General features: G+C 38.4%; 1 protein-coding gene across 2 annotated transcripts in view; it reads right to left on the reverse strand.

Moving 5' to 3' along the window:
• TOX3 (TOX high mobility group box family member 3) overlaps window positions 1–23,208 on the reverse strand; it is a 107,246-nt gene that overhangs the window by 51,980 nt on the left and 32,058 nt on the right. The gene's annotated exons all lie outside the window — the stretch shown is intronic.

The following is a 23,208-nucleotide window of genomic DNA, read 5'->3' on the forward strand; positions in this document are numbered from 1 at the left end:
ACATGGATGGACCTAGAGATTATCGTATCAAGTGAAGTAAGTCAGACAGAGGAAGACAAATATTATATGATATCACTTATATGTGGAATCTAAAAAATAGTACAAATGAACTTATTTACGAACCAGAAACAGCCTCACAGACATAGAAAACAAACTTATGGCCACCAAAGGGGAAGGAGCGGGGGAGGGATAAATTGGGAGTATGGTATTAACAGATGCACACTACCATATATAAAACAGATAAACGATAAGCGTTTACTATAAAGCACAGGGAACTATATTCAATATCTTGTAATAAACTATAATGGAAAAGAATCGAAAAAAATGTAGATATATACGTGTGTGTGTAACTGAATCACTTTGCTATACACCTGAAACTAACACTATACTCCAATAATAAAAAAATAAAGAATGAAATTCATCCACCTTGAATCTTCTGCCTTTCATCTGAGGTCCTGTGAGCTCTATTAAGTAAGCAAAAGATAAATTTCCAGGTCCCCGAACTTGAAAATGAGTAACTAACTGTACTTTCTCCATCTGTAGCCTCCTGGTATATATTTTCTTTCTTGAATACATCCCACTCTTTCCCAGCTTCAGGCCACCTCCTCCATCTGAAACGCTGCTTCTCTCCACCCCCATCCCAACATACTCCTGCCCCCAGCTATTGGCCTCCTGTTGAAATTCCATGCTTTCATCAAGATGCAGTGCAAACACTTCCTCTCCTGCAGGACTCTTCTCAGCTCAGGCTACCAGAGTTGCTGTCTCTTTCTTTGGAATCTTCAAAGCCCTTCCTTCCCATCTCTTTTATGATGCTCAGCATGTGCTGATAATGACGAATTCTTCCTATGCTTTATCCCACCGCCCACATCTCCTACCACACTGGAAGGTCCTTAAGGGCAAGGACGATCTTGTCCCCTCTGACTCTTTTGCAAGACAAGCTATCTACAATGCGTTATCCATAGAAGAGACACAATAAGTATTTGGATTTACTTTTTCACTCTGACATGAACTTTTTTTTTTTTTTTTTTTTTTTAGTGGAAGAGAAAATATCAACTGAAGAGAAAGAAAACCAGGGTCACAAAAGTAAAGCATAACAAGGAAAAGGGATTCAAATCTTGACATATGACTTGGGTCCCAAGAAAGAGACTCCCCCAAATTGTCTGCAGATCTACAACGACTGACTCATTTATTCAACAAATGTGTACAGAGCCTTCATTACAGAATACACACACACACACACACACACACACACACACACACACACACACACACACACAAAGGACTATGGAAACACGAGCACCAAAAATATGTATCTCCCAGTAGGAATGATCTCTATATTATTAGGTTTCTGATCTCAGCAGAGCCCCTGCAAACACTCAGCAGTCCCTTGTAACTGTTGATCCATTTCCCAGAGCATTTCTGCTGAACCTCTCCCCTCCCCTCCAGCTCTCAGCCAATCCTCACCTCCTCCTCCACTAGAGGACTTTGTCCCTTACCAAAGAAAGCAGAGGCTATCAACTGAATTCTTCAACTGTCTACCCCAAACCAGCACCACAAATCACCCTTTTCCTTCCTTTGCCAAGGAGAACGTGTTCTTCTGCCTCTACTCTACGTCCCATTCCCATCTAGACTGACTCTATCAATTTACCTCTCGTTTGATTCTTAACTTTTCCCACTTCACTGCTTCCTCCCTAGACTTATAAAAATATTCAAATCCTTGGGGGGAAGGGGAACCAAAGACCACTGAGACCACTGAGCCCCTCTCAAATTAATCTCCTCCCCTCCCCGCCATCCCCACCAACCCAGATTCCACCTCCACACCTTGATCTTTCATTCACTCCTAAGGCTTCAATCTGTCTTCTTCTATTTAATGAACTGCTGTTGTTGAGTCTACCATGGACTCCTAATTACCAAATCCCAGGGACACTTCCCTGTAGTATCTCTGTCTCAAATAATCACTTTCCCTCCTCTGACACTTTCAACCATTCCCTTTATGAAAGAGTATTTTTCATTTGGAAACTGTGACTCTCCGCCAGTTTTCTTATCCCCCTGAAGATTTCTCAGTTTCTTCTTAACACATGCTCTGATAATTCATCATGTCCAATGCATCAACCACCACCAACACTCTCCAGGCTAAATATCTGTCATTGTACTGAGTTGCAATTTTCCAATTCCTACTGAATATTGCAATGGATGTCTTATCAACTCAAATTCAACACATGCAGTGCAGAACTAATCTTTACCAATCTCAGCCATATTTCTCTCAAGTAACCATCCCAAACAACACCTTTGATCTCCTCTCTTATCTTCCACATAAGGTCTGCAGCTCTGCCAACATCTTTCACATCGCTTCTTCTAATGGCACTGCTAATCCTAACCAACCCTCAGACTCCAGTTTCTCTCTTTCTAATCCATCCCCCACATGACATCTAGAGTTACCTTTCTCTCAATTTATCTTCTAAACAGCATTTTTATTACATTATTAAAAAAATGGAAGATACTGAAAAGCATGACAAACAGAAAAAGCCTTTCTCATAACAACACGATCATTCAATCTTTTGGTGTAATACTTTCCCAATCTTTTCTGGTTTGCCTTTCCACAATATATATAATCTTTAAAACAAGATCAGGATCAAGGTGTATATTTAATACACTTTTTAAACTTAAAGATATTCCACAACCGTTTTCCTCACTGTTACCATCTAGGAGGTGATTCTGCACAGCCATGCTGGATGCCAAGTCATGGCTTCAGTATCATTTACTTTATCAATTCTCAGTGGGGTTAGCCTTCCAAAATGGAACTCTGATCGCACATGCCCCTGTGGGGCTTAAAATCCTTCAAGGCTGCCCACAGCTTACTGATTACAAACTTTCATCAGTAGGGAAAAGAGGCCATTCACAAGTCCACACCACCTTATCTATACAGCCTCATTCCCTTCTGCTCCTCTTCCCTGCTGGCAACCTCACCCCCTTTATTTCTATGATCTTTCACTTCTTTGGTTCTGCCAGTCTCTCTCTTAGAAGTGCCCTTTCCTCTTACCATCCAACTGTCCCATCCATGCCCAGGCTGTCTTTCATACTAAGTATGACTACTTCCTTCATCCTTCTCCCTAATTAGGCTTTAAACCCCTCCAGAAGACATATCATCTTATTGCATAGCTAAAGACTTATAGCAGCCCCTCAAATTTGTGTTAAATACGTGGGGACAAAGGCTTTTCATGGGGCTACGTTACCAGTGTAGGACTTAGTATGTAATATTTATAATAAGAGCTCAATTTACTGAATGCTAAGTATGTGCCATGTCAGCTGTTGTTTGAGCTTCAGAGTTGCAGTTGTATATGTATTTGGATAATTATTTGATGGATGTGCTTCACCCGCCCATTGACCGTAAATGTCACAAAGGAATTGCATCCCTTTTTGCTATTTTGTTTTGAGTACTGGATACACTGTGTGGGACTAGACAGCTGCTAAATAAATATTTCCTGAAAAAATGAATAAATGACTCCATGAGGTCACTGACAGTGTGATCGCCATCCTTAGAGAGTGGAAACTGAAGTACAGACACTTTAATTGAGGTTTCATATCAAAAATCAGAAGATGACACATCAGTATGCTTCAATGTCCCATAATAATTTTTCGGAAGGTTTCTTGTTTCTTGTGAAAGAAGGCACTTTCAGCCATGTGCCAAGCTGCTTTCAGGGCTACATGCCACGTTGCTGGGAGCAAGAGGAAGTTTGGCTTTTGAAGGGCTCCAATCTGAACAGTTCTGCTGGGCCCCCTTGACACGACAAAGGCTGACTTTGAAATATTATTCCCTCAGTTGTTGCAGGCTTTATAAATTACATCTCTTTCTCAAAATGGATCTGTATAATGAATCTTGGTATCAAATTACTTTGGCAATATTTTTAAAACTTTTTAATGGCGCTGCTGTTGTCAGTCACTTTTAAAGCTACACAAAAATTCCTTAATTTTCCTTTTATGTAGAACATTCATGAGCAACTGAATTTTCACACACTGTATCTGGGACCTAAGACAGATGGCCAATCAAAATAAAGTCACTCTTCCCCTTCCCTATTGAGTCAGGGCTCCAAACGTTACCAGGTGTTATCGGATATGACGGGAAAAATGAAAGGCCATATCTTTGCTTCTGATTTGCAGAATGATGAAAAGCGTCTTTATTTTTTTTCCTCAAGAGTAGACTCTTTCAACTCCCAATTTTGTTTTCATGAGAGGCACAAGGTAGATCAGACAACCCAACTAAAAAAAAAAGTTCACCCCAGCTTTCTTTCTGAGAACAGTCAGATGAAAAGAATTTTTCTAAAGGCAAAACAGGTGGATTTTTCCCCTTTATACTTACAAGTGAAACAAACATGTACTTTGTACTTTCACTGAACACAGAACAAGTGGACAGAAGCAAGCTTCCCTCTGCTTCGTTAATACTCACACCTGCAAAGGACTCCTTTCCTGCAAAAGGCAGAGGCATGTGAAACTAGTGACTTAAAATTGGGGCAAAGGAAACAGGATCTCAGTGCAGTATTCCAGACAACATGTGAAGAATAATGTACAGGGGAGAAATAAATGTGAGGTAATGTTAAGAAATATTTAAACTTGGACACACAGTCCCCTCCCACCCCCACCCCCAAAAAAACACACACTTATACGCCCACATGCACATCCACCCTCTTTTTCTCAGAAATTAGCTCTCTGGAAAAGTGAGAGCTACAGTCTTTATTCAGGTTCCGCATATTCATAAATTGGGCCATAACATAAAAGTAGTAACGGTGAGTTCCCAGGAGAGGTTAAAAAATAAATGCACAAATAAACTGCAGGGTGATGAGAAGCCATAAAGCCCATTTTATACCAAATATCATCTCAAGAGAATTACTTACTGGCAAGAAGAGAGGCAATCGGTTATAAATATTTGACCACCCTGAAGAGTCTCTTTTGTCCTTCCCAACCTCTCTTTTCCTCACAAGAAAATTTCCTCAATTTCTTTATTTTCACCCCAGTCCATTTCAGAATCTTCTTAAAAACTGTGTCTTGTTTAGAGAAGATGCCTTTTCATCCAAATACTCAGCACCTTTGCTTCTATCTCTTGAAACCCCACCTTTCCTACAAAGTGTCCCCCTTCATATGGAAGAAAGATGGTAATTATTTCCCAAAGTCCTAGCCATTTAAGCCCACAATCATCCAGACAGCTCTTCTGTCATTGCCACACTCCCTATATTCAATGTCAGTACTTCAGATGCTTTTTCAGTGTTTATAACTTTCCCTGTGTTTAAATGCTCTTTAAACATTTATCTTCACCAATATTGAAAGCCTTGAATTTTATACCTTGGGAGAACAGATATTTTCTGACTGATAATCCAAAACTCCCCTACAACCCTTCCACCCACAATTTTAAGAATAATTTTATAATCTCTTCTTCCAACTCCCCAAAGAATCCTCTAATACTAGCAAACAAATCTGCTTGTCATGTGTGGCAGCTCCAGCTAATTATTTTCTAAAAGTCAGGCTCCTCTCTCCATGGTATAGAATTACTGGTTCTTTCTAAACCCCTTTTGGCCGGGCCGTGCAACTAGCTCTCACCACTGCAGAAAGAATGTGTGTCACTTCTGGGAGAAAACAGTTGAGAAGTGTGGCTTCTCCACCTTCTACTTTCCTTTCTATCCCAGCTGGTTGCTGGCACTTAAAAGAAGATGACAGAATCTCCACCAGCCTAGCTTCCCTGCCAACGGGACCAAACTTGAACTGCATGGGTGAACAAGAACTACACCTCTATTATGTGTACCTCGTTACACATTTGGGGCTATTTGTTATAGCTGTTAGGCTATTCTGACTGTATCACCACCTCCTATTTGCTCATTTCTAATCTCGTAACCTTTGAGGCCATCTCAATGGTCCTACATGACTCATCCGGTGTCCATCTTCACCTTCAAAGCTCTGATCAAATCCATCTGTCTAATAAAAAGTTCCACCAAAGACCACCCTCTCAACACTTGTATATTGTTTGTATTACACTCACTTGCATCTGGTCAAATGACTCTTTCAGTCCCTCCATCAATAAATATTTATTTAGTACTCTTAGGTCAGAGGCAAAGTTATCTGTCAACCTGATGATATCATACTGGAGGAGAGAGGAAGTTTTTTTTAGTTTGTTCGCTTTCCTGAGACAAACCGTTTACCTGTGTCATACACCAGCGGATTCAAGAGTTTGTGTCAAATGGCCAACAGGGTGTCATTAGCTCGTTGACGACAGCACCCTCCTCAGCACCATACAGGGAGGGCTGGTTAACAGATCTTCCATAAAGAAGTTTTTCTCCTAACAATAGGATGACTGCCTGCTGTAGTTGAAGAGGGCATGGGTTTGCAGCCTGCAGCACTTGGGTTCAAATCCGACCCACCAGCTGGGGTTATATAAGCTCCTTATAAGTTCCTTAAATCCTCTAAGCTCCTGTTTCCTCATCCAGAGGACAGAGATAACACTGACCCAGACCTTGCAGGACTGTCGACCATCTGCTGATAAGAGACGTGAAGAAACCCCTTTTACCTTTAAGACTTTTTTTAATATATATTGTGATTTAAAAAAATTTTTATTGGAGTATAGAGTTGTTTTACAATGTTGTGTTAGTTTCAGGTGTACAGCGAAGTGAATCAGTTATACATATACATATATCCACTTTTTTTTTTTTAAGATTCTTTTCCCATATAGGCCATTACAGAAGTATTGAGTAGAGTTCCCTGTGCTATACAGCAGGTTATTAGTTATCTATTTTCCTTTAAGACATCTTTACCTTTACGTTACCTTCAAAGAAGTCAGGAGTTCAGAAAGTACTTTTGGAAACAGAGATCTTCCTATCTCCTCAAAATGCAATTCCCTGATACCTAATTTTTGTCTTCCAAACACACTTCTTCAGAAGATACGAAGAATCGCCATGTGACCTCCCTAATAATGATCAAATAATTATCAAATACTTGCCTGGTGAAATGAAAGTAAGTACTAACCACTCTGGACCCACTTTCCCAAATCTCACTAGTTCTAAAACATCTCACAGACAGACCACACTAATAGTAACATTTATTGGCATTGCAGCACATTTCACATGGGTCATAACCCTAAATGAGGGAAGTACTACTGTCTCCTCTGCTTGCAGATGCAGAAGCTGACGCTCAGAGGAGTTTAGCATCTTGTTCAAAAGTCACACGGTGCGTGCACGTGTGGTGGACACAAGATTTGAAGCCAGGCTGGATCCTGCCAGATGGCGTGCTCTCAGCGACCACCACAGTGTTTATACACACCCCTGTCCTTCCACTACACAGCTGGCCCGTTGATAATCTCCAAATTCTTGCAGCAAGGCACTTGATCCTGAAATCCCCCACCCCAAATTCATCTAGAAATGCTTGAACTGACCATGGAGGGAGGGTAAAAGAGGATCTATAAATGACTATTTCAGTAGAGTGATACCCGAGTATTACATTTTCTTCCAGTTATTCTCACTAGAAGTTTGGTCTGAGAAACTTTGAAAACGACCTCCACCACAACAATCAAACCTTATCACCACGAACCGCAGGCCGTAGAAAGAGGTGCTATATCCAGTTTTACTAAATGCTGTTCACAGAAGAGTATGGAATTCTACCCGTGAGATTCTTGCATTCTTTTCTAACTAAAGACTAAAAAGCCTACACAAAATAGTAACTGGGAGCTTTTAAAAAAAAAAAAACCTGTAAAATACCATATAATCAAGATTGTTTAAATGTACAAAACTGTCAAGTAGATTATCCTTTATGCAATTCAAATGAGCCTTTGGGAGACAGAATTAACTGAGGGCAAACAAGAGCTTAACTTTAAAAGACAAAGACTTGGCTTATATCAAGTTGACAATTCCAGATAAGATACTGCATTATACCAGGTTATATTCTCGCAATAATAATTTTTGATTGGCATATCATTTGCCACTAACTACTGCTTGGTTTCCACGGAGCACATGCAACATACTATAAACTGTTATGAAAGATGTCCTTGTATTGTTCAATATTTACAGGGTGCATTATTTTATAAATGCTCGAGTTGGCATAAGCAAAAAAAAAAAAAAAAAGGCATTAAAACATTTCAGATCAAAATGATCCCCTTCGCCTTACAAAAGAAGTACTTTCTAAAGACAGGTGACAATTCTGTTCAGAAATTTTCACACCAAGGCTAAGTAAATGTTCAGCAGTAAAAACAGAATTGCTTTGTTCAGCTGCACAAACAGATTTCTCTATCGCCTCTATTTGCGTATTCCTGAATATCCTCTTTCAGATCCCACTTTTATGGGAAGCAAAATCAATTTTCTTTTGGACAAAATGAGATCTGGTCTAATGATCTTAATCTTTTAAATAAACATGAACTGAACTTGGAGCACAAGCTTTTCTCTTAAGAAAAGATGTTTGTTGTCCAGAAAGATCTCTTTCAACCTATGAACGGTTAATGCCAGTGACAATCTAACCTGGGAAAAAAAACGGAAAACACGTATTTATACCCCTGTTCTTTTAAAAGAAATAGCAAACGTTTAAAAACACACACACAAAAACCCTGCAACCAAATTATCCTGCCCCAAATGTAGACTGATGTTAAGTTTAATTTTTGAAACCAATTAGGTTCCCCAATTCAATTTTAAACAAATAGAAAATGAGAAACAGAAAACTATAACATAAAACTTTTATGGCTACTTTGCTAAAAAAGCACACTCATGTTTATGAAATAGAGTCTCCCTCAGCCTCCAAAGGGGAATTATTCTGAAATTCGGCAATACTTCAGGATCCTCACAAACACCCGCCCAGAGTAGCTTTTCCAGGCCTGTTTCAGCCCTGCTAATAGTTATTGTTTGTACAACTGTAACTAAGTACATTACCAACCAGTTGTTCAATCTATATAAATTTAAGAAACACACATTGCCAAGGAGTGACTCATATATCAGTCTATTATATGCTACAGGGCTGACTGTTTTAAACAAATCACTCTGCCTACAGCTGAAGAATAGAAGCTATATACAGAGCAGAGGTTATTGTCTAATTTAAATCTTGGCTCGCTTCCCAGTGCTGTACAAGATTCCAATTTGTGGAAATGTGCTCTTTGCTACTGCCAGAAAGGCTGCAGAAAATGGTATTGGGAGCCTTCCAGAAATATGTCTGCAAAATGCCAATCAACAAGTCACTAAAGATTAACAGTATGACTGTACCAAATTAATTTAAATTATAGAAACATATGGCTAGGATGTTTGCTTTGCACTTAAGACAACACCTACCTCACAAAGAGCTAGGTTTGTTCCACAGTATAAAATAATATCCCAATGTTCAGATTCCTGCAAAACGTATCAGCTAATAAATCGGGATGTCCCTGCAGAGCCAATCTTTTCGAATGTTTAGGGTTTTATCTTTAATATATTCAAAGCATAGGAGAAAATAATTTGTGTAACAAGGTATTTTTCTCCCACAAAGATAGAAAGAAAAAAATCAACATTATTCAGTGACTGAAAACAATTTGCTCTATAATGTGACGAAAATTCTAGCTTTATTGAGATTCGCCGTAGAACCCAGAGGATGATGCGATCTATTGCACATTATTCCCAATTCTAAAATATGATATTGGGCTAAGAATTTAATATATAGCCAAGAGAAATTCACCAATTATATGACCAAATCAGGAAAATCAAAAGACAACACAATTTATACCCCACCAGCTGCTCTCAATATATATTATATTCATGCCGCTTCCTCATTATTTTCATGGGAATCTCTAATATATACAATCATGTCATCAACCAAAAGGGGGGAAATCAATGGCACTTCAAGCCGTAGTTATACATTAGTGTACGCTGTATTTCAACTGAATAGGAAGGGAACTGTTTTATGATTCTCTTCACTGCTTTTCTATTATTGCCTAGCTAATGGAAATACATCAAACAAATGTTCTACAAGAGCAATAAATATTAACGTTGACCCATCCATCTGGGAGAAATGAGAACAATACTGCTCACTTTTAGCCCAAATATGACACTGATAAATGAAGCGATGAGATTCCATCACACTTTCAACAACCTGGGCCGGGAGCCCCCACGTGATCCTGGTACCGGCAATTTTCTTCATTCATCTTCATTAGGCAGTCACTTGACCTGCCTCCCAACATCCCTGTCAAATCAGAACCTTTGGGGGGCTTGTTGTACTTTCTAACAATGTAGCCTAAAAGTGTTCTTCAAGTTGGCTTTTTTTTTTTTTAAGCCAGAGGAAGGCCTGGATGAGCATGAAAGAGGGCGCAAACAATTCCTCTGGAAGCAAAGAGACATCAAATGTTACTCATGATTAAAAGGGAAGCCGCGGTATAAAACTGGTCATGCAGCCTCCGGCTTGCCAGCCGGAGCATCACCCTGGTGGCAGGAAGGCCTCCGAGTGTGCAGACCAGCCCTCCCTGAGCCATAAAGGGACAATTATGTATTCAAATGAAGAATATATGCGGGACCTTATCACAGATGTAGAAATGCTTTCCATTTCCTTCCTCAATCACAGTTTCAAGTGAGCTGGAACAAGAAAGGAGGACATTCTCACCCTAACACAATGAGCGAGTTTCATCACATTAGCAGTTTTACATTACAGTCCATTATTTTCTATTTCAACAGCATAATAAGAGAGGTGCTGATTTGATTATTCCGTAATAGTGAAAATGAATACCAATGCAATATAAAATTGTTATTATAACACGAAGCTACTAATATGATTCACAAGACCCCCTGGAAATTAGGTTTTATAACTATGATCACAGGGGAAAAATTAGAAAGCCAGTAGGCAAGAAGGGAATTAGGTGCTCCCACACCAGTCTTAGCGATGCAGAGAGCTGCTCAAAGGAAGCCAGGCGGCATTTACTTGGGAACGACACGTAACACCCCATCCTTGTGAATTATTTGAAAGGTATTCCTTCGTTTTTCTTCATGGCGTGTGTTCCAAATGCTCATGATGTTAACTAAAGCTGTGTTCGCCTATACTATTGATGTAAGGTTTCTGATTCAAAAAAAAAAAAAACCCAAAAACCATAAGATAACCAACAAGGGACCTACTGTACAGCACAAGAACTATACTCAATATTTTGTAATAACCTATAAGGGAAAAGAAGCTGAAAAAGAATAGACGTATATATGTATAACTGAATCACTGCGCTATAACTAACACGATATGGCAAATTGACTATACTTCAATAAAATTTTTTAAAATTAAAAAAATAATTAAAAACCATAAACGAGAGGATTCTAAACAAAGGATGAAGAATCCATCACTTCTGGAATCAGATTGTTTAAGACGAGGGTGATTCTAAAAACCCATGATAAACAAAATGATGAAGTAAAACTGCCTGAAGGCTTTTGGTCAAAGGCCCTCTTTTCTCCCTGTCCCCCAGCCCAAATAAAAAGGATGTAAACTTCGCTGGATTATTTATTTCTAAACCAATCTCCTCTGTAGCAGTCTGGAAGGATTGAAGACCCACTTCAGGATACTCTTGGTATATGGCAGAGCGCACACCTGGATTAGTGGTTCTAGCGAGCTGAAAATGTGCTTTCCCTATGGTCTCAAATATATACCTGCCCAGACAGGTAGAGGGTGAGCAGAGAAGCACTGAAGAGCAACTCCAGCATCACCCTAAGTATGAGGGAAGGATGCGTGGCCCTTCACAAAAGCTTTTTCCAAGTCAGTTCTCTGTCAGTTTCTGAGAGTGTATAAGATGTCTGGGACAAACAGAAAACCATGGGAATCATCAATCTTTGGTTTAAACATAAAAGTCACTGGCCTCAAAGTGGTAACTATGAATTTCTGCTCTGGCTCCATGCAAGAATGGATACTATAATGTAGGCCAGAAGTTTTCCATCTTTGCAAAGACAGGGCATTCTAGAACTGGAAAAGGGTTTGCTGACCATGGTTTTCCTCTCCAAATAAAAGAGAGTATGCTATATTTAAGAGATTTAAAAGAAGTAACTCACTAGTTGGCCTAGAAAGTCACATTGTGTCAAATTGTACCCTGTATCTGCACATGTCCTTCTCGTGTTTAAACATCTCAGTTATTGGAGGAGGTGGCAATATGACAGGAACAAACACCAAAGAGTATGTATCTAAAACGTGTACATCCCGTGCATATCAACTCCTCAGCATAGGCCGTAACTCCTGACATAGCCTTATATTCAACAAATACCCAGCTAACTGACCAGTACTGGTACTACCTCATCAGCATTTGATCATATGAACCAATAGTATCACACAGGATGTTTCACAAAGATTTCTGGAGAACATTAAAATGCTGCCACATTTCTCAAGCTGGGTACCATAGAAGCATTTCCAAGTGTGTGAAGGCTGAAATCTATACTCCCACTAGGTATCAAGAGCTGATCTCCAAAAACCTTCCAACGACTGTCACTGCATTTTGCTTTCTCACCTCCCTTTTAGAATAATCCATATGCCAATGTGTCTTAATAACAACAGTTAATATTTATTGAGCACCTTCTGTATGTTAGGCATTCTGCTAATCATTTCCCATTGATTATCTAATTCATCCTTCACAACATCTTTACGAGGTAAAAAAAAGATCATATTTTATGAACTCTAGGACACCACTGATTGTAAAATACAATCCAACTACAGACATGTTAAAATGTGAATAAATGTGTGCCTTAGTCAATGAAATATGGTATTTTTATTTTTACTATCCCCATTTATAGCTAAGGAGACAAAGCTCAGAGAGGTTAAGTAACTTGTCCACAATTGCACAGCAAGAAAAACTGGACTCAAACTAAGAACAGTCTGATTCTGAAACCTTAAATTCTAATTAAGTAGTCTCCAATTATTTTTTATTACACACCTCTACTAAAAATATTTTCATAAATAATAATAGCTAACACTTTCATATTACTTACCAAGTTACCAGGCACAGCTCAAAGCCCTTTCCATACATTAATTCATTACTTCCTCACAACAACCTCTGAGAAAGGTACCATGACTATACCCATCCTACGAACTGAGGACCTTGACCAAGGCAACCTGGTGATGCAGAAAGCGGGCTCCACACTCTTGAGTCACTGAACTGTCTTCCTGAAACCACTGGCATCCACTGCCAACATAAGCAGGTTTATTTAGTTATAATGTATACACCTAATTACCACCATTCTGACATATTATGCATATTTAAAAACATATCAAAAATTGTAATTAAAAAGGATGAGAAACACAGAATTACTAATATTTTCTTCTCCAATCCTAAAGTCACTCCCTGAGCTACGTGAGACCATACTGGGGAAACTCCTGCTAAACAAATTCCTTTTGACAACCCTCCTTATCTAGAATGATCTATAAGAGACAACCACACCACCAACTAAGGCTCCCTCTGCCTTCCTTCCTGGGGTGGCACAGACTTGTCTCACCATCCTGCAATTACTTGAGGGAAGGAAGCAACAGAAAAGGGAAGGAAGATATCAGTTTCCTGTAATTTGAATACCCACCAAACAAAACGTGGGTATGTCAGTGAGTCCTGTCAGTAAAGTGGCCACATCTTCCCAAGTGGCTTATCAATGCATGGTTTTCTGGGACACTGCAACTCCACTTTTTCCTGAAAGTTCCTTCTAACCCAACAATAAGACAAATAGTCAAGCATTTCCTGAGCGCCTACTGTTTGCCAGCCCGTGTGCAGTACCAGGAACACACAAACACACACACACACACACACACACACACACACACACACACACACAGGCTGCAGCCATAAAAAACAGGAAGAAAATCTAACATGTCTAGAAAAAGCTACACTCTTTCATGCTTCAAGTTTAACTCTTACTTCTAAAATGTCTTTTCTTGTATATTGGCCAGAAGGCCAGTTTCCCACAGGATAAGCAGTAGTAAATATTATGCAGATCAAACCTACAAGAATGGGTCTTCAAGAAAAGAAAATAATTTTCAGTTAAAATGTAGAAGGCTATTCTCAACAAAAAGGACAGATTGAGAAACTATTTCAGTAGCAAAGAAGGAAAATTACTATTGATCCTGGCTGCCACGTCTAACGAACACACTAAGGTTTTTAAGGGTAATCTTTAGTAGTGAAGTTCAACCACATAAATTGATTATGCTGTAGTCAAAATAAAGAATTCCAGAATGAGCTCTTAAATATCACTCTTAATAAAACTAAAAGCAGAGGAAGTATTTTACAACTATTACAAAATTTTCTTGAGAGACTAAGATAAGAATTCCATAATATCCTAATGAAGACTGAACCTTGGTAACTCAGTTTCTAGGAATTTCAAAATATTATCAAACAGTACTGCTTCTTGCTTTAAGTATAACATTGGTTTGCTGGTATAATATTAAGATATGAATAATAACAATAACAATGCATTTTTACATGTTACAGAGATCAGCAAACTTTTTCTTAAAGGACCAGATAGTAAATATTTTAGGCTCTATGAGCCATCTGGCCTGTATTGCAACTACTCAGCTCTGCCTGATGGAGCATGAAAGCAGCCACAGAAGACAGACTTTTACATAAATGAATGAGTGTGGCTGTGTTCCAATAAAACTTTATTTACAAAAACAGGTGACCAGCCCATGGGCCATAGTTCGCCAACCTCTGGTTTAAATTATTACTTGTATCTACTTAATTTTTTTAAGCTTGATGTTTATTGGGATCATTCCACCATAAAAATTATGTTTGCTCATTAAAGAAATTTAGAAAGTATAAAAATGCAGAATGAAGAAAGAGCCTTGGGCTATGACGTCAAACAGGGCTGGGTTCCAGGACAGCTGTGTGACTCTGGGCAAGTGACCTACCATAGCAAGGTGTCAGTTTCCTCACCTGTAAAATGGAGATGATGACAGTCTTGACCTCATACTGTCATTCCTTGTGATGACCAGACAATGAATATACGTAAAGCATATTCCTTCTACCCACCCTATCACAACTGTTGCTATCAACTTTCTTCCAGCTTATCTCTAATGATATTAAAAACCCAGCACAACATACCTAGTTACTCATATTGAATGCATGAGCAAAGGAAACAAATGAAAGGGAAGGAAATGGCAAAATGTTACCTTAGTTTCCAAATCAAAGTATAACCTGGATCTTCTAATGTTTTACAAGAGAGAAAGGCAACAGATAATAATAGTTAATATTTCAACTGTATTGATAGATTTTCCAGAGCAAATTCTATATAATTTGTTTCTCTCCAACTTTCAAAGAATAAGAAACAAAAAGTAAATGAAAAGAGCTGTTATTTTACAACATTACTTGAACCAAGGGATGCATGTATGGGAACAACACACATATTGTAAATTAACCAGTTTCAACACTACAAAACAATACTCCAAGGACAAAAGTGTGAGATAATTGCACACCACTCCAAAGCCTGATTTATTGCTGCTTTTGAAATCAAGTAGTCATATTCTGGTATTCGTTCTCTAACAGAATCACTACTTTCATATTCACTACAGCAGGAGATGAGATATTTAATAAATAATAGGTCTTGAAAGTCCAGGGATTAAGTAGTTTCTTTTAGTAAAATTGAACATCAGGGCAGCATATGCCAACGATTCCTAGTTGTGCAACAATTTTTGTGGTTGAGAAAGGATGAAAAGGCCCGACGTATTCCCTTAAGATGCTCATGTTCTAAAATGAAGAGAATGAGAAATGTCTGTGTGTACACAGGGCTACACACACACGCAGGCGCGCACACACACACACACACACACACACACACACTGGTTGGAGAGCATAGTCATGGCTACATTCTTTCCCGCTCACATGCCAACACTGCAAAGCACAGGTGAGATTCAAAGGATGGAAGGGATGTTGTTTGTTACACTGTTGGGATAAAGGAGCCTCTTAAAGACCTATTGGGATGGACAAGTAAAGGATCGAGCATGAGAGACAGAAAGGCAAGGCAAGGGACTCGATCTAGGGAAATGGAGAGTGGAGATGAAAGAAGTCCGACAGAACAGCAGTGATATATTAAAAGGAGAGAAACTTTTAAAGAAGCAAGATAATGAAGATCAGGTAAGGAGCCCAATACATGGGAAAGAAAAAGCCTGGCTAGGAATCCTTGAATCTTACCTTTTTGCTACTCTCATTTCAGTCATCAATGCAGTTAAGATGTAATGATTAATTTATGCCACCAATAGTTCTGATTTATTAACTTCCCAAATAACAATAATAACTGGCTAATCCATTTTTTTCAGAGGGATTACTTGTTTGCTTGTATCTTTAGCTATAATAAATTCTGAATGCCAGGGTCTCCAAACTAAACATTAAACAAACTGATTGACAATTTGGAAGCACAGGAATAATTACAGATTATGCTAGACAATGTAACTAAATTGAGTTTTCATAAAGCTGATGACTGGATTTTGCCACAGAAATCACCAACTGCTTTGGCGTCCAGAGAACGGCCTCATGGATAAGCCCCAAGTTCCTTCTGGAGAATGCAAAACAGTCAGAATCACAATCAACTAGCTAATAATTTTATATCACAAGAAGAATTAAGAATCTCTAGGAGAATCTCAATTTTTATCTAAATCTATTTGAGACCTCAATGATGAATTTTATTAACTTAGCCCTGAATTGACACTCCCAGTCAGAATTACAATCACCAGAGAAGGGTCTCAATATTAAATTCCAAGTCTGTTTTATCTACATCCAAGAATTATGGGAGCAGTGCAATTAAAACTCTTCTCATGCTAAAAACAATGCACAAAGTGCCTCTTGGTTTCAAGTCTTAGCAGGCACATGCCTGAAACACACAAACTGCTCAAGCTTCATTACCCATGTGCCCAAAGGTCTAACTACCGAAAGACATGAACAAATACAACAGATAAAGAGGAGCATTTTCTCCAACTGCTAGAAGCCAGGTCCAAGGTGAGAAAAGAGGAAAGAACAAGAAGGTAAACAACCTCCCATAGGTAAGAATTCGAAACACATAGTCATCAGAGACTTCATCTCAACCCAACTCACCAAGTGATGCATCAGACTGAATGGTAGACAGATTAGAGGCATTATGAAAGGGCTACAGTGCATGACTCGAGTCTCGTGGATTCTTGGCCTTTCTTTTGAAGCTCACAGGGTCATGGTAGCCAGCCCCCTACCATAAGTTGTTTATCACAAACATATCAGTCAGGTTCATAAAGTAATCAGAGACTGAAGGCAAGGTGCAGGTAAGAGAACTTTCATGGGGGGTAAGGGGGATGGAGTTATTGTGGAGGTCTCCAACGATGAGATACCACTTATAACCATTTAAAAGATTCAAAAACATGATTAAATCACACGTTAATATTCTCCTCCTTAGAACTCTGACTTCCCTTAGGATGTCCTTCTAAATCTACTTCATCTAAGAAGTGCTACCATTTATAATGTAGAATTGTTTGTGTCGAGTTCTCAAAGAGGTCATCATGGAGACTAATGGATTTAAGTGGTTGGAACCTGTGATTAGAGTCCTCCACAGAGATCTGAATTCTCCTCACACTGTTCAAAGGCTTCCAACAAAGTGGTCATTGGCTCTCAAGATGATGAGATTCACGTAGTTCATATTTAATGCTAAAATGTGTGACACCCCACTATTTAACTGGGGTACACAGCAGACATGTAGGATATACATAATAGTGTTTTCAGAGTTACAGAATGAAGTTGACAGTTTTCCAGATAATCAATTTTACTCAAAGAATGTGGTGGAGGGGGGAGTCATGACTTTTGCATTATAGCAAACGTGGAGAAATTACGTTAAAAAATTGCAAAAACTGTGTTAAAAATAAAACAAGAGACTTTAAAGAATTGCTGGCAGCTAAGTGACCTTGAAGAACGTGAGTTCTCTGCCTTCTTTGCCATCGGGGGGCTTCTGTGATAAAGTGTTAGGAAGGTGAACCTTAAAGGAGTCATGAAGTCTTCATTTCAACATTTATGCTTAATTGTTTGCACACATTTCAGTAAGCAAAATAAGCCACAAACAAGAAAAGAAATATTTAGGAAAACATTATGTCAAAAATAGAAAATGATGTATACAATTATTTCCGTATTAAGAGAGCAAAGAAATGCCATAGGTGACCCAAAGTATCAGTTCATCCAGAACTGGTACTAAGGTCCAGAAGTTACATACTGAGGATTTGATTTATACATTAGATCATTTTTACAGTTTATCTACGATCTTAATTACATTTTACTAGGGCTAATACTATCTTTTTTCCTTTCTTTTTGGTATCTAGATTATATTACTTGAAAATAGTGACTTTCAATCATGTTAGGTGGTAGAAGAAAGCCCAGGAAGGAGTGAAAGTAAATCAGAGGACTCAACTCTTATCAAAACTAAGCTATGGAATTTGCATAACTATAACAATATTATGAATGAGTTTCAGGCTTGTTTCTGAACGTATTTAATATTTGATCAAAAATACTGAGCACTTTTGACTAAGCACTGTAATCAAAGAATTATGCTAACATAGCAGAACTCCTATAAGTTTCCATTATATAGGAAAAGTTTCCCTTTGATTTAATTAGATAATTAATTAATCATACAAGTATCTGGAGACATTAATACAAAGGCTGTTTTGGAGGAGACGTCTAACATCTTGGGTGGGAGTGTAAATTAGTACAATCACTCCGGAAAACAGTTCAACATCATCTAGGCAAGCACAAACCCTACCCTAAAATCCATGAGTTCCACTTCTAAGCAAACACATGAGAGAAACTCTTGTATGCTGCACTTCGGTACAGATACAAGATGTGTGCAGGGATACTGTTCGTAATAGCAAAATGTTGGTAATAAAGTCAAGTGTCCACTGACAGAAATGGTATATCCATACAATGGAATAGTGTACAGCAGTGAATACCAAAAAAGTACAGCCACATGCATCAACTTAGATGATGCAGAGTATAATGCACAGTATAATTCCATTTATTTAAAAGATTAGAAATATGCAAAATTAAACAATATGTCGTTGAGAGAGAACTAGATGTATGGTAAAACTATAAAGAAAAAACAAGGGAATGATAAATGTAAAATTCAGGAAAGTGACTGCCTCTGGGGGTGGGGATGGAGGGAGTTGCAATTGAGAATGACATGGAGGAGGCTTCAATGTTATTGATAACTTTCAATTAAGTTGAGTGTTGGGCAGATAGGTGATGGCTTTATTATTATTCTTGAAACATACTCATTAATTATACTCTTGTATGTGAAATATATTAACTTAAATTCACACATATAGTCATATACACACACATATATCATATATATATATATAAAACAATTAAGAGGCTTAAAATGCACTAAAAGAGTGAGTAAGTCCAAATCTCTTGCACGCTGACAATCAAAAGATGATTGTTGGGCTTCCCTGGTGGCTCAGGGGTTGAGAATCTGCCTGCCAATGCAGGGGACACGGGTTCGAGCCATGGTCTGGGAAGGTCCCATATGCCGCGGAGCAGCTGGGCCCGTGAGCCACAACTACTGAGCCTGCGCGTCTGGAGCCTGTGCTTCGCAACAAGAGAGGCCGCGATAGTGAGAGGCCCGCGCACCGCGATGAAGAGTGGCCCCCGCTTGCCGCAACTGGAGAAAGCCCTCGCACAGAAACGAAGACCCAACACAGCCATAGATAAATAAATAAATAAATAAAATTTAAAAAAAAGAAAAAAGATGATTGTTATTGAGGAAGTAATTCAAAAGGAAGCATTAGACTATTTCCATAAATACTGGTTCTTGTGATGTTCTTTCAACCCAAGATAATAAAGTTTAGGGAAGTTCCACTTCGTGTATCTTTCTTATAAGCTGAAAATATGAATAAATGTTTACTTGGAATTATCTCTATAACTATGCTTGAAGCTAATGTTGCAAGTAAAGCTATTTATATAGCCTCATCATTGGTCTGAATGCTTATCACTGCAGTTTTATTATAAAGAACATCTAATAGACTTCTTTCCAAGCTAAGAAAAAAACAGTACTATAATAAGGTATCGTACATTCGTGGGTAAAAATACTCCTTTTAGAGAACATAACATAATTAGTTTCTATTCCAAGTCTGTCAGTGTGCACTGTTAACCTCTGACAACTATACATGAACCTTTTAATTAGTATGTTATCTTTGGTGCAATTAATAACTTGTACCTCACGTTATAGGCAAATTAATGTTTTCCCACTAAAGCCAAATTCTTCAGTGTAGTTCTAAAAGTGTCTTGCCATTTAAATGAAATTTTACCATTCAGACTTCTTGCTCCCAAAACACATAAGCCATTTTTTTCCGAAGCTAGACAGCTTTTCGCTATCAACGTTCTTTCAAATATTTTACTTAAGACAGAGAATCTCATATTAAATTCAATTTCACACTTGCCAATCACACACACCTACTCACAATTCCTCTAGATGATGCAATGGGGCCTAACGTGTGTGTGTGTGTATGTGTGCACACACAAACACACAATGCTTTAATACGTATAAACACATTAACTGCTAGGTATTGGTTAAAACAGATTTTAGCATATCATCTTATTATATATATTGAACATAATGGTTGATGTTAGCAGTTCTACTAATATAATTAACTTTTAAACAGGAATTGGCAAGTCCAAAGTCTAAGATCCATAGCAGTATTTCTCAAGCTGGTGCTATAACAGCACGGTCATGATATTTGCGAGATGCATCTAAAAGGATCCCCAGTCCCACCTCCACCCCCAGAAACCAGAGCTATTTCCTGCTGATAATGGTGAGGAGGGATCATCTAAGTACAAAGTCAGCTATATTCCTCCAATCCCTCGAAATCCATCCCCCCCTCATACTCAAAAAAATATCTGTTGCATTTCCAAGAGAAACAACAAAGACATAAGCCTTGGTAAAAATGATGCCACTTACAAGATAAAATGCAAGGCTCTTTTTCACGTCTTTCCCTTTTCTCTTATGACAAGCATGGATAATCTCAAAATATTTGTGTCAATAAACTTATTACAATAAAGTGATGGCAAGACAGTAAAGATTAAAGAAGAGAAAGGAATAAAATTACATAATACTTGGAGGACAAGGGCCTTAAAAATCTAGACTAGGTCTGCTGAGCAGAAATATATACAAAAATTGTATATTAGAACAAAATAAAGATGGATTTCGTAATGCTGGATTTAAACTGGAAATAGCTATTTGAACTCCTGACCTTGACCTTTTCAGCGCTCACCCTACAATGACCTAACAGGGGAGTCATTTCTTCTTTCCAGAGGCACTTGAATGGCACGGCATCCAAATTTTAGACTCTAATACTATTCTCTACTAAAAGAATTCAGAGCTCCTTGGAGAATAGCTGATTCCATGTGTTGGGATAGGAAAAAAAATCAAGGTCAACTGGAACTCGTGGTTCTCAGAAAATAAAAGTGCTTTCAGGAATGCCTGGGGTGATGTTGAGAGGACCAAGAAGGAAGCTTAAGAAGACTCCCACAGTTCATGCTGCGACCATCTGAGCATCAACCTGAGAATACGCATCATAATTAATTAGAACAAGGACAGCCTATAAAAAGCTCTGAGTTCAGGATGCTAGAATAGAAAAGTTAATGTAAAGTATACCCAAAAGAAAGATATTTGTAATACAAAAGAAGAGTATGTGAAGATATCTTAAAATCAATTGTAATAGGTGGTGAAGTGTTCGCAGATTTGGATGTTCTGTTTCTCCTATTAGGCATGTGCTTCCTTATAAAGTACGGGTCTGCATTTTTCATTATGTGTGTTTGTAGGAAAGAATGAATACGGGAACTCTGAGTAACACAAATAGTCCTAGAAAAGTACGAACTATTCCAAGGAAACATGAAGAATCCCAGCAACAGTTGGGAGAGTGAGTCTTAAGGTCTCAAGAAGTTTGAGAACTATTAGCCCATACTCCAATGACTCAAAAATTGAGTGTACTTGAAAAAAAACTCTTCAGTGTAAAACTGTGTTTGACTGTATAATTTCAAAGAATGCTCAAAACCAAGCAAGATAGTTAAGGCCTAACTGGATACATTCAGGACTCTTGAGGAAGGCAGCAGAACACACAGAGAAGTGAACTTGGAATCGGAGAGTCCAGGTTCAAGTACCACTTCGCTTATTTTCCATTGTTTTCAAATGTTAATACCTGTCAGACCTCCCTCCAGGGTAAATATGAGGATCAAATGCAAGATAATATATGCAAAGTGACCATCCCTGTATCTTGTATTTGTTTGTTCATATATACAGAACCATCTGTATTTAGTGGTTCATCCTTAAGACAGTTTAACTATGAAAAGAGTAAGATATTTTTTATTACTATATCCCAGAAATCAGGACACATTCTGGAAAAGACACAGAAATATGGGCTCCAATTGATTTTCTTTCAACTGAGTCAAGGGAATAAAAATTTGCCTTAGAAATAGTTGCCAAAACACCATGAAGGTTTTTGAAGGAAAAACTACACAGCTGATGGATTGTGTTCAACCCTCTCAAAAATGATCCCAACCCCAAATGCTCTATAACCCAGAACTTTACTCCAGGGATATTCCAACCAACATGAGCCTCTGTTTCCTATTTACCCAGAGCATAGTTACTGCTCAGTACATCTATTTATGCATCAAAGGCCATATTTATTATCACTACTCTATGTGCTTAAGATGCGGCTAGCAATGAAAGAGACCAAGGTCCCTGCCCCTGATGAGGGGCGACAGACAAAGATAGGTGACAATAAATAAGAATTTCAGATGAAGAAAATAAAATAAGATTATGTTACTAAAAAGGCCTTGTGGGAAGGATACTTTTGAGAGGGGGAAGAGGAAAGGCTTCTGGGAGGAGGTGACATTTTGTGCTAAGACATCAACAATGAGAAGGAGCCAGCCTTGCCAAGAGCTGGAGTAAGATCCCTTACAGAAGAAAGAACAAGCAGAAATCCTTGAATTAGGAATGTGCCTGGCATGAGGCTGGAAGGAAGGAGAGAAGAGAAGAGAAAAAGGAAGAAAAGAAAGAGAAAAAGAGATAAGAAAAAAAGAAAGGTAAGATGGCTTAAGCAAAGGGAGTGCCAGGGAGGATTATGACATGAGCTTGGACAGGATGGAAAGGACTGTAGAAAATGATGTGAGCAAGGTAAGCAAAAAGAATAAATAGCACCCCTCGTAACAGTCAATAGTAGATCAATTCTCTTTCTGCAATTTCGAAAACTATACAAGTACATAACGCCATATTGTGCACCATAGCAGTG

Source organism: Balaenoptera musculus, chromosome 19, assembly GCF_009873245.2.
Source record: "Balaenoptera musculus isolate JJ_BM4_2016_0621 chromosome 19, mBalMus1.pri.v3, whole genome shotgun sequence".
NCBI classification, from domain to species: Eukaryota; Metazoa; Chordata; class Mammalia; order Artiodactyla; family Balaenopteridae; genus Balaenoptera; species Balaenoptera musculus.